Raw genomic sequence first — 10,328 nt, 5'->3', positions numbered from 1 at the left:
CTGACTAAAATCGAAAAGGTTTGCAATGAATTTAAATAAAGCAATAAAAATGCCTTCGATTGAATTAAAGGGGTTTTGACATGAAAATTAAAAGTGCTGGAATGTAAATTTGACAATGAAATTTAAAATTTCTTGAAAAGATAAATTGAACAGGAAAAGTAAAGTTTGCTGAAAATCATAAATTAGAAAGATAAAGACATGGAAGGAACCCTACAGAAATCGAATTCGAATGCAGACTCAGAAATTCGCTGGGATATGAGTGTGCTTGAGTGTATTTCTGAAGAAAAGTTCCAACCCTGACGTCCTAAGACTTTCTAATATTTATAACCCATTTCCATAACTGACCATTAATGACATGATGCCCCTTGTGTGCGAAACTTTGGGTAACCGTTCCCGCTCTTTTGCCCAAAAGCGTTACTGAAAAATCCTTAACTCGAAAAAGTCTTCGATCTTCCTCATTCGAGTAGCTGCTCGATTTATCATGTCCGTCAAATCCGTGCCAATAGTTCCCCACTTGATGCCTGCACGTGCATCTCTTTTGATCTCTGCTTTCATTCCGAAACTTTATTAACGTTTCGAATCAACTTAACCTTCGAAAGTAATTATCTTGACTAACAAATTGCCCCCTAGGATTAACGTGTTCGTTTCTTGAAGTCACTCTTTAGAAGACAAAACACTTAATCATAATTCAGTCTTTGATTACCTTAACTGGTCATAATTGTCATTTACTTTCTCCATCAATTTTGACCCGTTTGACACGTCTCCCACGATTCTCAGTTTCTCTTTCCACCACTTTGCCTTCCTCGTAAAGTTACTTATTTTCTCTTTGAATCTTCTCTGTAACAACGGTTAGGAAGCAAAACCTTATTTAACTTAAACTTCCCATCATTATCTTTTTCCCTTTTTGAATCTTCGCTCCTTGAAACCTTGCATTTGGTTCCATTCTGCAACTGCTATTTTTATCTCTCACTCTCCTCCTTATTCATCAATGGCTTCCTCATCTTCTCACGCTACTCAAGATAAGGGTAAGGGTCCAGCAACCCAACAACCAACTCCTCCGTCTTTGCACATCCTGAATCAAATCAATGATGAAATCATTGGAGACCCTCAACTTCAAATTGACGACCCCAAAATCCTTATCCCCTTCACCGTAAGTGATGAAATTCACTGTTTTGTTGGCCCTATTGACAATTTAGAAAGGGCAAACCGAAGGCTTCCTCTCTTCCCAAGTGCCCATGGGAAAGATTTACTGATTAGTCAAGACCTCGATATTTCTTTTCTCACCAATTCCCAAAAACCCTTCAGAAACAACCCCAAAGTTACTCCTCGAGAAATTTATTTTATGGTCTGGCATAGGCGTCTGGCACCAGAGAAGAGTGTTGCCTAGGGGGCTCTTGGGATCCAAGACCTTCTTCGACTTTCTCATTTTTCTCATTCAACGCATCCCTGGATGATTGGGGCTGTGGTTCACTTTTGGAACAGAACCACCAACAACTTTCATCTTCCTTGTGGGATGATTGGCATGTCGCTCCTTGATGTGGCTGCTATCACAGGACTTCCAATAAGCCTCCCTGATTTTACTTTTAATATGCGCTCCGAGCGACAATACAAAATAGGTTCTATGACTTCTTACAATGAATTTATTGATCATCATATGGGTGCAGAAAATGATCCTATAATGGATGACGAACATGTGGCATTTTTATTTTATTGGTTAAATGTCATAGTTTTCTGCTCTCAAAGTGTTCAGATGCAGAAACTTTTCTATCCCCTTGCTGCCCTGCTACATGAAGGGAATAACATTAACTTGGCGAAGTTACTCCTAGGGCACATCTTCGAAGAACTTGGTCAGTTTGTCAATTGTCTTCGAAAGAACTTCTTGATTAGCACGGGAGGTCCTCTCTGACTTCTCCAACTCTGGCTAAATGCTGTTTTCGAGAAATACATGATAAAGCCTGGAGGTGGTGCATCTGACAAGCAACACATTGAGGGCTTTCGATTGGCTAGCTTCAAGCCACACTTTCCAGAGGCTCAATCAGAGGAAAATCGATTTTGGGCCATTTTCTCTCTTTTCCACTCTTGTAAAACTTCAATATTGATGACCTCAATTTCGCTCCCTTTTTGCGTCGAAATTGTGGTCCTGCCTGGCTTGAGCGTCTCCTCTTCCCCAATGACTACCGAGAGGATGAAATTGCCAACAGGAGCTGGGCAAACTTACTGGTTGTACAAGTGATCCTAATAGGGCTACCACAATACAAGAAGGAACATTTTAAAGCCAGTCTTTACGCTCCTCACTATGCAGCTAGACAACTGGGCTTCTCCCAGGCTATTCCAACTCCATTTCCTAAGCACATCAAACCTTTTTGCCATGTTAGCTTGACTTCGAAGGAAGAACTCGACATTTGTCTTACTTTGAACCAAAAACACAGAATGGGCTACAATCACTTTTTTTACGAGCGTAGCTCATTCATTAAAAAATCTTGCTTCGATTGGTGGACTACCTACTTTTTTAAGTGCAGTCGTACCTTCGAAGAAATAAAAAATTCTATCATTCGAATTGCTCCTGCTGCTGAAGGCTCTCCAAAAAAGCTTTTGAAAAGAAAAGCCGAAGCTACTACCTCCCCAAACAACTTCCAAAGAAAAGTCAACAAGCTTCCTCAATGACTTCTAGAAGGGTATATATATTTTCTTTACCAAAAACTCTCTGAAACCATATTTGCTTAACCTTATCTTGATTTTGATTCTTCCTTTAGTTACAGCTACAAACATCAAGTGAGAGCTCTTCCAAAGACAATGAACCAACTATCCAAAATCTTCTTACTGCATCTTCGAACACATATGATGAAATTGAATCTGACCCATCCTCTGAATTGATTCGAAGAAGAATACCTGTTCTGGTAACTTTATAATACTTCGAATATATTAATTCAATCGAAATAAACTCCAACTGATGTATATTTTATTTCAACCTGTCACCGCCGCTCAATCAATCACTTCCTCTTTGGCCCTTGATCAACCCACATAACAAAATCAACCAAGGCTAGAACAACACAAATCTCACTCATCAATCCAAACCATTGCACTTGTTGAACCCATTCGGGTGGTTCCTCCAATTTTAACTGAAACACAAGTGGTTGATTTATCAGAGGAGCAACATTCACCATCTCAAACTGTAGCCATTGATCGTACTCCTTCACCAGTTCAGGCTAGAGCTCTTAGTGGATCGCAAGCGGCTCTTGACTCTGACTCCCCTTCCCGAGTTCCAGAATCCAATTCTAATTCACCTTCTTGAATTCCAGAGACCATTCCTTTGCCACAAAAATCTTTTAGTCCACTTAAAAATGTTGAACTTCAAACTCCTTTTAATTTAGAACCTAAAAACTTGAGTATGATTTCCAAGTCTGCAGATATTGATCTAATTGAATTGGTTACCATCTTGAACCAGGTCATTCAAGAAGACAAGGTGCTTATTTCCACTTCTGCACCTGCATGTCCTTCTATATCTAATCTCCCTTCCCAATTAGATAAGAATGCTCGAGACCAACTATTGACCCTTCTCAGGCTCTTGGAGCATCCACCCATTGAATGGACAAATAATGTAGCCCTGAATCCACTTCTGTCTGATGTCTTAAACTCGTCTCTTGAACTTCAGGTTCCATCCTAATACTCTGCTATAATCAACCAATTCATAAAAGTTACCAATAGATGTGTAACTGTCCAAACAAGTTACAAGAGGTCAAAGAAAAGGTGGCTAAGATCCGGACTGAATCAGAAGGCTATACCACAGCTCCTCAACCAATTAAAACTTCTCGTGAAGAATTTGACCTAAGAATCTCTCAAGCTTTTTACACTCAAGCTTACTATAATAAAGAAGAAGAAGCACTTGAAGCAAAACTGGCTCAAATTAATGAGACTTGCTAAAATTCAAAAGAGGAAGGCTGATATAGCAATACCTTTAGCTACTGTCCAACACAAACAACAAAAACTTGTACAAGAAATCTGTTATATTGAGGCCAAGTAAGAAGAATGCGAGAAGCAACTTGACAAGGCCCAGTATGAGGAGTACGAGCAAACCGAAACCCTTTCGGCTCTGGACAGTGAAAGGATTAAACTATGCTCAGACTTAGCAAAGCTTATGGCGCCTTACATTTCTCCACCTTAAGGTATCAGTACTTGTAATAATGTCTTTTGTTGTTTTTTTTAGACTCATGCATTTATATCTTTAACTCTGGTTTGACAAATAATGATATTGCTTCGGGTATTTCCCATTTACTGAATTAACTATATTCCCAGACTCGATATTTTTGATTCAATATGCATTTTTGGAATATAATTCGATAATTTGAAAAGGTCCTTCCCAAGTATGGGACCATTTGCCAAGAAATCTCGACTTCTTTTCCATTGGCAAAATAACCTTCAAAACCAACTCCCCAATACTAAAGCATTTCTCCCTTACTCGACGATTATAACTTCGAGCAACGCTTTCTTTTTGTCGCATCATATTTTCAAGCGCCAATATACAGTTTGAGTCTAAATCATTTAACTCATCGAACATTGCGTTCCAATCATCGTCAACAGGCCAATCATCTTGCTTCAATACTCTCAGAGTATTAAGATTAATTTCTAATGGCAAAACGCTATCATACCCATATACCAATTTATAAGGAGAAGTACCTGTCGATCCTCTTGGAAAGTTTCGATAGGCCCAAAGTACTTGGCTCAAAGTCTCATGCCAAGTTCGAGGTCTGCTTCCGATATGCTTTTTGATCAAATTGATCAAAATTTTATTTGCCGCCTCAACTTGTCCATTAGCCTGTGCATAATAAGGGGTTGAAGTAACCATATTAATGTTTCTTGAAGCTGCAAAATTCTTTATTCGCTAACCAGTAAACATAGTTCCTTGGTCAGTACTCAATGTTTGAGGAATCCCAAATCGATGAATTATATGTTCCTCGATAAAATCTATTATTTCCTTTTGTCAAACCTCTATCAGAGGAACCGCTTCAACCCACTTCGTGAAATAATCTATTGCCACCAAAATAAATTTGTGGTTTGTCGACGAGGGGGGATGTATCAATCCAATTAGGTCTAAAGCCTAACCTCAAAATGGCCAAGGCTTAATGATCGAATGCAACTCAGATGCCGGAATCTGTTGCACCACTCCATGGCGTTGACACTCTTGACAAGCCTTTGCATAATCAATACAGTCTTTAATCATAGAGGGCCAATACATATGATTTCGATATAGAACCCATTTCATTTTCATCACAACCTGATGAGCACCACATACCTTTATGGACTTCTCCTAAAGCAATATATTTGTCATATTGACTTAAACATCTCGAAAGGCTCCCATCGATCCCTTTCTTATATAACTCATCAGCCATTAAGACAAAATTAATTGCTTTTAATTTTATCCTCCTATCAACTCGAATGCTGGGATTCCTTAAATAGGTTTTCTCCAATCATTATGTCCCCATTCATCCAATCATAAAACTTCTCTTTCATCTATAGGCACTAAAATTTGGTGAATTTCTGCCAATTTTTTCAATGTTTCGGGACCTATTTTATATCTCGAAGCAATCTGAGCAAACTCATTGGCAATTTCGTTTTGGATCCTTGGGATGTGGACCAATGAAATTTTTTGAAAGGAAGTTAACAACTCCCAAGTTGTTGCCAAATATTTCTGCAACTTCTCATTGTTACACTTAAACTCTTTCGATAACTGCTTCAACACCAATTGGGAATCCCCTAAAATCTGAACTTCCGAAGCACCTTTCCCAATCAAAATCTCAAGTCCTAAAATCAAAGCTTCATATTCTGCCATATTATTCGAGCAAGGATATTTTAGCTCAAACAGAAATTCTGATGGTATTCCTTCTGGTGAAATAATGAGAATTTCTACCCCTGCACTATCTTTGTGCTTCGATCCATCGAAATATAACTTTCAATAATCGACCTTAATATCAAGCAGATTTGCCCCCTGGTCATTCAGGTTTTTCGAATTATCAACTAAAAAATCTGCAATGACCTGGCCTTTTACAGCCTTTGCTGGAACGTATTGTAAATCGAACTCTGCCAAAGCTAGCATCCATTTCCCCAAACGGCCTCGTAACACTGAATAAATCAACATATATTTGACAAGATCAGTTTGTGTAATGACTTTCACAGGCTTGGCCACCATATAACACTTTAATTTCATATATGCATAATATAAAGACAAACACATTCTTTCTATTGGCGAATACCTTGTCTAGATATCAGTCAATACTCGACTAAGGTAATAAATGGCCCGTTCATGACCATTCTCATCGTCTTGGGCTAACATACACGCAATCGTATTTGTAGATACAGCAATGTACAGTTTCAAAGGCTCATGTGGGCGAACATTCGCCATTATCGAGGATTTGGACAAATAAGCCTTTATTGACTCAACAGCCTGTTGATGCTCGTTTGTCCATTCGAACTGTAAATTATTCTTTAGTTTTACTAAAGGTGCAAACACTCGAGTTCGGCCAGAAAGATTCGATATGCACTTTCGAAGGTAATTCACCTTCCCCAGGAACGACTGCACTTCTTTTTTCGACTTAGGAGAATATAATGCTAAAATCTCATCAGCCTTATTCTTATCGATTGCAATCTCCTTTTTATGAACAATAAAACCCAGGAAGTTCCCTGCCGACACTCCAAAGGCACATTTCAAATGATTCATTTTTAATCCTTTTCTTCACATACTAACAAACGCCTTTCTCAGATGATCAATGTGTTGATTCACTGAATTCAACTTGACCATGACATCATCAATATATACCTCCATAAATTCCCAATATGCTCATGGAATATGGCATTCAATGCCCGTTGATAAGTTGCACCAGCACTTTTCAAACCGAATGGCATAACTACCCATTCATAAGTGCCTAAAGCCCAGGGCAACGAAAAGCAGTTTTGGACACGTCATATTTCGCGATGAAGATTTGGTTATATCTTGAATAACCGTCCATAAAACTTAAAATTCCATTCCCTGCTGCAGAATCAATTAACATGTCTGCTATAGGCATAAAATATTCATCTTTCGGGGTAGCATTGTTCATATCTCTAAAATCAATACATACCCTCAATTTCCCATTCTTCTTCATTACAGTAACAATATTCGAAATCCATTCAGCATAGCGTGCAGTTTGGATAAATTTTGCTTTAATTAACCGTTCTATTTCTTCCTTAATCTTTTGATTGATTTCTAGAGCAAAGCGCCGAGGGGTTTGCTTCACACTTCGAGCATTTGGATTTAATGCTAATCGATGTTCCACAAGAGAACGATCGAGACTAGGCATCTCATGACAATCCAAAGCAAAACAATCGTTAAACTCATGTAAAAGATGGAACAATTCAGTTCGAAAAGGATCCGCAAGACCCTTACAAATGTAAGTAATTCAAACATCACTAGCAGATCCCAAATTAATTTCTTCTAGGGGATCTGGGGACTCAAAGCCTTTTGCATGGTCATCATCTTTCACTGAATACTTTTCAAAACCCAAAGGTTCTAACTCATAGATACAATCAAAAGAGAAATCAACAGATTCATTAAGAATAGAATGAACTTGATCACTTGCTGGATTAACAATAGCTTCATTTTCAATATAATGAACTTCTGCTATTTCATCAGCAGTTTGACTAATAACATCATTTGTATTACAAGAAGAAAAAGAACTTAAACCATGACTAAATTCGATTAAAGACATTGAATTTTTACTGTGAAAAGAAGAAGAAACTACGTTCCTAAGTGATTCGACTTCATCAGAAGAATCATTTTTATTTTCTACTGAAGGGAAATTACTTATATGTTTATTTAAAATTACCATATAATCCGAAATATCTTGTGCATGTTCCATCGAGCAATGTCTCGAATCCCTCTTAAGACGAACAGTCCCAACCAGTTGAGGGTATAGTAAGGTGTGGATGACGCAATTTCACCATCAAACCTTCTGAAGACAAATAGTAGCCCTCACAGTTGAAAGAATTTAACACCTTGTCAACATTTAAAGGCTTCAGTTTTGGACTATATACTCTGAAATCAACATGTAGTTGTTCGACATACAAATTCGAATTAGCCTTAACAATTTCAGGTTTTCCATTTTCTGTCCAAAAGAGGACACTCTGATGCACAGTAGATGGTACAGCTCCAACTCCGTGAATCCAGTCCCGACCTAATAAGGCATTATAACTTGCTTTCGAAGGCACCACCACGAAAATAGTGTTTCGATTAGAAGATCCCACTCGCACCCCTAAGGTAACCAAACCTTTAGCAGGAGTAGAAGTACCACTAAAGTCTGTTGCGGCAATATTGGTGGGAACCAAATCATCAGGATGCTTGCCAACCTTCATCAGCATCCTCTCCGGCAAAAGGCTTATTGCTGCTCTGCCATCGATTAAAACCTTGTTTACCTTAATCCCACTCATGGTTGTAGTGATATGAAGTGGACGGAGATGAGATTTTTGTTTTTCAAAAGGCCTCAGAAAATACCCTGGTTCATCTTTATATCGGATGAATGAAAAGACCTCTTCATCATCCATATCATAATCATCTTCAGGGTCACCTTCATATTCACCTAAATATTCAATTGGGATAATTGAAATAATCCCAACCATTTCATCATCTCCCTTTTCAAAATACTCTTCATCTAAATTAACATCTTTGTCTTTGTCAACACCTGAAGTGCTAACTACTGCTTTGTCTTTATCCAAATTCGCAGGAGAAGGAATACCCTTTGGACAAGTTTCTCCATCAGACGGAAAAACTATTTGAGAGTGCACTGAAGGTGTTGCCCCCTTGCCTTTATCAGTTTGAGGCTTCTTTATTTGTTGTTGATTCCTTCTTCCTCTACCCCTTGGGTATCCCCTAGCTCGGCCACAGTAGTAGGGATACTGGCCTTGAGGAGGTCTTCGATGTCCCTACTGTGGGTTTCGCCTGTATTGAGTATCTCGATTATGGAATTCTTGACAATTTCGAATCCATTGAACTCATATAGCTTGAGAACAGCTTATTGGTGCGATCGCATTGTGTTGAGGAGCCTTAGAGCTTTGTCCTTCCGCTTGTCGAATCGATTGCTTCTGACGAGCCTGCTCCTCTCTATGAGACAATTATTTTTTCATCCTTTCTTTTTCAAAGATCGTTGTAGCCTCAGCATCAAACACAGCATTACATCGAGGACACAGAGATACGTCCCGATCTTTGAGTTTTTACTGCACCAAGCAATCCAACAAACCATCCCCCGCACGAGGGTATACAGATCGGACATGTGATTCGAAATCACCCAAAGCCACATTGAAATCGCAAGACATTCTAACCATATTCACACCGAAACATGGCTCAGCAAAACTGGCTTCAACATCAAAAGGATCAGAATCAACCTTCATCTCCTTTTTTCCATCATCAAACTTCAAACATTCTTCCATAATGGCCTCCTGTATAAGATCCCTGAAACGAACACAGTTATTAGTCGAATAACTAGTTGCTTGGTGAAACTTACAATAAGGTTTTCCTTTCAAATCTTTTACCGAAAGTAAAGTTCTGCCCTCAAGCAAAATTAACTGTTTATCTTTATGCAACACATCGAAAATCTGATAAGATTTTGAAATATCAAAACTGTATCTTTTTTCACTTTTCAGTTTTTAATCATTCGACTTTTCATTACCAGGGAGCTTTTTAAGCAAAGAACAAACATAAGAAGGACCCTTCTTAAGTTCGGCCGAATCAACCTTTGCTTTTAAATCGGACTCCTCTTCTGAGGATTCCATGGCCACATAAGCAACTTTTTCCTTTCGAGTAAAGGGTCTACTCTTTGACCTCTTTTCATTCTCATATTTCTCTTTTTCCTTCCTCAGAAGTTCGACCTGACGAACCCTTTCAGCCAAATGGGCTAAGTCAGGAATGCACATTAAACAGTTTTCGACACATATAAAATCCTAACCCCATAACTGCTATTTTCACCACTTCACTCTCAGGCAATGACACGTAACATCTACTTCTAGCATTTTTGAAACGTATCATATAGTCATCGATGGTTTCACCATCTTCTCGTTTCAAAGCTACTAGATCAGTAACTGCTACGTTCATTTCCCCTCGATAAAATTGAGCATGAAAAGCAGTTTCCAACTGAGTCCAAGTCGTTATCGAATTTGGTCTAAGATTCGAAAACCAAGTAAATGCATTCTTCGTTAACGAAGAAGGAAAAATTTTCATTTTCAAATTCTCATCATTGGCTAGATTCCTAATCTCGACTAGATATCGAGTAACAAGTTCAGTGGTCGATTCTCCAACTTCCCCCGCA

The sequence above is a fragment of the Arachis ipaensis genome, chromosome B1, assembly GCF_059453495.1.
Source record: "Arachis ipaensis isolate K30076 ecotype BB chromosome B1, ASM5945349v1, whole genome shotgun sequence".
Lineage (NCBI taxonomy): Eukaryota > Viridiplantae > Streptophyta > Magnoliopsida > Fabales > Fabaceae > Arachis > Arachis ipaensis.
The sequence above is the reverse complement of the archived record's forward strand: the minus strand, read 5'-3'. Positions refer to the sequence as shown.